Source organism: Nycticebus coucang, chromosome X (genome assembly GCF_027406575.1).
Source record: "Nycticebus coucang isolate mNycCou1 chromosome X, mNycCou1.pri, whole genome shotgun sequence".
In the NCBI taxonomy this organism is placed as follows: Eukaryota; Metazoa; Chordata; class Mammalia; order Primates; family Lorisidae; genus Nycticebus; species Nycticebus coucang.
The window spans coordinates 113,070,105-113,075,156 of record NC_069804.1 but is presented as its reverse complement, the minus strand read 5'-3'; the positions used below and the strand labels follow the sequence as shown (position 1 = coordinate 113,075,156).

General features: G+C 39.9%; 1 pseudogene; it reads left to right on the top strand.

Annotated features, from left to right (window-relative positions):
• The first annotated feature begins 679 nt into the window (after window positions 1-679).
• On the top strand, window positions 680-805 carry LOC128578806 (uncharacterized; annotated as a pseudogene).
• The last annotated feature ends 4,247 nt before the right edge of the window (window positions 806-5,052 follow it).

The window sequence follows — 5,052 nt, the reverse complement described above, 5'->3', positions numbered from 1 at the left end:
TTTGCCTGGCTGCACTGCTGCCGCTCAGGCCTCGAGATCTCAGAGTGAGGGCGGGGCGTGGCGTGCTGGGATCCTAGAGCCCCCGGTAGCGAGCACGCTCAATTCCACTCAGTTGTTTGCCCTGCCACACCGCTGCTGCTCAGACCTCCAGATCTCAGATTGAGGACGGGGGTGGGTGGCGGGGAGCCTAGGAGCCCAGAGCTGCCAGTAGCGAGCTCAGACAATTTCACTCAGTTTATGCCTGGTTATATTGCTGCCCAAGGAGGGCTGGGAGTTCAGAGTTGCGGGAAAAGGCTATTTACAGTTTTATACAGCTTTATGCCTGGCAGGAGAACGCCTTGGCACCCTAGTAGAGGAGATGGGTCCAGATTTCAGTAGGTCTCTCCCGTGGGGTGTAGTGGGAGGGCCTTTGATTTCTGCCTGTTTGTTTGTGGGGCTCTTAAGCCAATCGAATGGGGGAGGGGGGACTCCCGTCCATCTGTTTGGTTATGGGTTTTGTACCTTTTGTTTGCATCCTTGTGGTTGCAGCTCTCCTCAGTGGGGTTGATGTGCATTCTTCAACTTTCTCTATTGGTGCTGCTCAAATCCATCAGGTTACTTGCTAAATTTTTATCCCTTAACTCTCCTTCAGGACGGGAGCCTCTGTGGAAGGCTGGCTTCAGTCCGCCATCTTGTCTCCTCCCCTGTTATACTGTTTCTCCTTATGGAGAACAGATTAGAAAATGATGATTGGAGCTTGCATGATACGTGATTATACCTCTCTGTATAACCAGGACTTGCAACACCCTGGTTGCTCTTATCTGATTCTTCCTGACGATCTGTGTACAGCTGGGCGTTCCTCCAGGCAACCCTGTAAGCTTTCTTCCTCTTGTCAAGCTCTTCCTGGAGTTAACCTGGGAGGAAAATGGCCGCCACCTTCTCCAGGCCCAGGATGGGGTTGAGGATGGAGCAGGTCACGTTCTCCACAGAGCTGTCTCTCACCACCAGGGTGGCCTTCACACTGAATAGCTCCTCAGCATCTTGGGCATGGGGCCTCAGAGAACGCCAAGAACTTCTCTCCGCTGAGGTGCCTCCACTGGACCTGGGGCTTTGGGAACCACCCTGAGGCTGTGCACATCACGCAGATTCCGTCATCCTCTGGCCCATCAATGTGAACTTCAGGAGCAGAGCCCACCCCTGCGAGAGGGAAGCTATGGAGCCAGTGAATATAAATGTCTTGACACAATAACTAAGAAAATGCCAGGAAGTCTATGTTAACCAGTGTGATGAAAATGTGTCAAATGGTCTATAAAATCAGTGTATGGTGCCCCATGATCGCATTAATGTACACAGCTATGATTTAATAATAAAAAAATACACTACTGGGACCTGATAAAACTAAAAACTTCTGCACAGTCAAGAACACAGTAAGTAAAGCAAGCAAACAGCCCTCAGAATGGGAGAAGATATTTGCCGGTTATGTCTCCAACAAAGGTTTAATAACCAGAATCCATAGACAACTCAGACATATAAGCAAAAAAAAGAACAAGTAATCCCATCGCAGGCTGGGCAAGGGACTTGAAGAGAAACTACTCTGAAGAAGACAGGCGCACGGCCTACAGACATATGAACAAATGCTCATCATCTTTAATCATCAGAGAAATGCAAATCAAAACTGTTTTGAGATGTCATCTAACTCCAGTAAGATTAGCCTATATCACAAAATCCCAAGACCAGAGATGTTGGCCTGGATGTGGAGAAAAGGGAACACTTCGACACTGCTGGTGGGAATGCAAATTAATACATTCCTTTTGGAAAGATGTTTGGAGAACACTTAGAGATCTATAAATAGATCTGCCACTCAATCCTATAATTCCTCTGCTAGGCATATACCCAGAAGACCAAAAATCACATCATAACAAAGATATTTGTACCAGAATGTTTATTGCAGCCCAATTCATAATTGCTAAGTCATGGAAAAAGCCCAAGTGCCCATCAACCCACGAATGGATTAATAAAGTGTAGTATATGTACACCTTGGAATATTATGCAGCCTTAAAGAAAGATGGAGACTTCACTTCTTTCATGTTTCCATGGATGGAGCTGGAACATATTCTTCTTAGTAAAATATCTCAAGAATGGAAGAAAAAGTATCCAATGTACTCAGCCCTACTATGAAACTAATTTATGGCTTTCACATGAAAGCTATAACCCAGTTACAACCCAAGAATTGGGGGAAGGGGGAAAGGTGTTGGGGGGGAGGTGGGCGGAGGGAGGGTGATTGGTGGAATTACACCTGTGGTGTATCTTACAAGGGTATATGTGAAACTTAGTAAATGTAGAATGTAAATGTCTTAACATAATAACTAAGAAAATGCCAGGAAGGTATGTTAACCAGTGTGATGAAAATGTGTCAAATGGTCTATAAAACCAGTGTATGGTGCCCCATGATTGCATTAATGTTCACAGCTATGATTTAATAAAAAAATAATAAAGTCAATGTCCTCCCCATGCATAGCCTGTGAAAAGCAATGATTTTTCTGTGTAACGCTTTTCCTTTTTGCATAAAGTAAAATAAAAGACATAATATGTGCCCTTTGATTATGGTTCCTTTGCATTAGCATAATGTGTTTGAGATCCACCTATTCTGTTACATGTGTGTTATCAGCGCTTAGACCTGTTTTAGTGCCAAGAAGTGTGAGTAGTCTTCCATTGTATGTATAACTAGTTTGTCTATCCATCCCCTAGTAATGGGCATGTGGGATCTTTGTAGGCTTTAGCAATTAAAAATAAAGCCACAGTAAAGTTTGGCTTACAAGTTTCTGTGGAAGATAGGATTTTCTCTTGGGTAAATATCCTAGAGTAGGATTGCTGGGTTGTATGATAAGTGTATGTTTAACTTCATGCAAAACTACATACTGGTTTTCAAAGTATCTGAACCATTTTCTATTTCCACCAACCATGTGAGGCAGTACCATTTATTCTGTTTCCAAAATTTGACATTGTCAGATTTTCTTTTTGGCCATTGTGACCAGGTGTCATCTTCTGATTTTACTTTTCATTTACCTAATGACTATAATAATGGTGAGCATCATTTAATGTGGTTACTTGTGGTTTGCGTATTTTGTTTTGTAAAGTCTCTGTGCACAACTTTTACTCTTTTCTAATTGGGAATTTGTTACCTTATTATTTATTTTTGTAAGCTCTTTATAAATTCTGTATTCAAATAATTTAATTAAATAAGAATTTTTCTAAATATTATCTCCCACTCTGAAGATTGCCCCTTCATTTCCTTGGGAGTGATTTTCATTTTTATTTTTTGGTGTTTTCTTGTTTATTGCAATAAGAGAGATACTGCTACATCTACTTCCTTTTTTTTTTTTTTTAGGGCATAGCTAAGTTTATTTTTTTATTGAATCATAACTTTGTACATTGATGCATTTATGGGGTTCAGTGTACTGATTTGATATACAATGTGAAATGTTTACATAGAACTGATTAACACATCTATCACCTCACTTATTTGTTGTGATAAGACAATTATACTCTTTTTGTAATAGTTTTGAAATGTACCATTGCATTATGCCCATTAGGTGAGGTCCCTCCCAATATCCTCCCACCTCCCAGCCTTTTCCCTCTCCTTCCCTCTCTCACCTCTTCCCTTCTACTTTCCAGACTATTGTTATGTTTTACCATTCATATGAATGTGTAACTGATTACATATTGATTTCATAGTAGTTTCGGTTACATTGGATACTTTTTTTCCCATTCTTGAGATACTTTACAAAGAAGAATATGTTCCAGCTACATCCAGGTAAATAAACATAAATGATATGAAGTCTACATCTTATTTATGGCTGAATAGTATTCCATGGTGTACATATACCACCATTTGTTAACCCATTCATGTGCTGATGGGTACTTGGGCTGTTTTCTATCCCTTGGCAATTATGAATTTGGCTGCAAAAAACATTCTGGTGCAAATGTCTTTGCTGTAAAATGGTTTTTGATCATCTGGGTATATACTTAGTAGACAAATTGTAGGATCAAACAGTAGGTCTACTTTTAGTTTCTTGCGTATTCTCCAAATATCTTTCCAAAAAGGTCATATTAGCTTTCATTTCCACCAGCAGTGGAGAAGTGTTCCCAACATCCCAAGTGTGCCAACATCTGTAGTTTTGGAATTTTGTTATGTGGGCTAATCTTACTAGAGTTAGATGATATCTCAAAGTGGTTTTGTTTGCATTCCTGTGATGATTAAAGATGATGAGCATTTTTTTCATATGTTTGTAGCCCATGCGCCTTTCTTCTTCAGAGAAGTTTCTCTTCAAGTCTCTTGCTCACATAGAAATGGGGTTATTTGTTCTTTTCTTATTGATTAGTTTGAGTTCTCTGTGTATTCTAGTTATCAGACCTTTGTTGGAAACATAAACTGCAAAAATATTCTCCCATTCTGAGGGTTGTCTGTTTGCTTTATTTACTGTGCTCTTGGCTGTACAGAAGCTTTTTAGTTTTGTCAGATTCCAGTAACGTATTTTTGATGTTGCTTCAATTGTCCAGGGGGAGGGGAGTTTCTCCTCATAAAATATTCGCCCAGGCCAATTTCTTTAAGTGTTTTGCCTGCACTCTTTTAGTATTTCTATAGTTTCATGTGTTACATTTAAATCTTTTATCTAGTGAGAATCAATTTTTATTAATGGTGAAAGGTGGAGATTCAGTTTCAGTCTTCTATAGATTGCTAGCCAGTTCCCCCAATACCATTTGTTAAATATGGAGTCTTTCCCCCATTGGATGTTTTTGATAGGTTTATGAAAGATCAAATGGCGATAAGTGGCTGGGTTCATCTCTTGGGTCTTTATTCTGTTCCATACATCTGTCTCTCTGTTTTTGTGCCAATACCATGCTGTTTTGATCACTATAGATTGATAGGGTAGCCTGAAGTCTGGAAATGTAATACCTCCTGATTTGTTTTTATTTCTGACTAATGTATTGGCTATTCAAGTTTTTTTTATTCATATAATACAAAGCACTATTTTTTCAAGCTGTTTAAAGTATGACAATGGTGCTTTAATA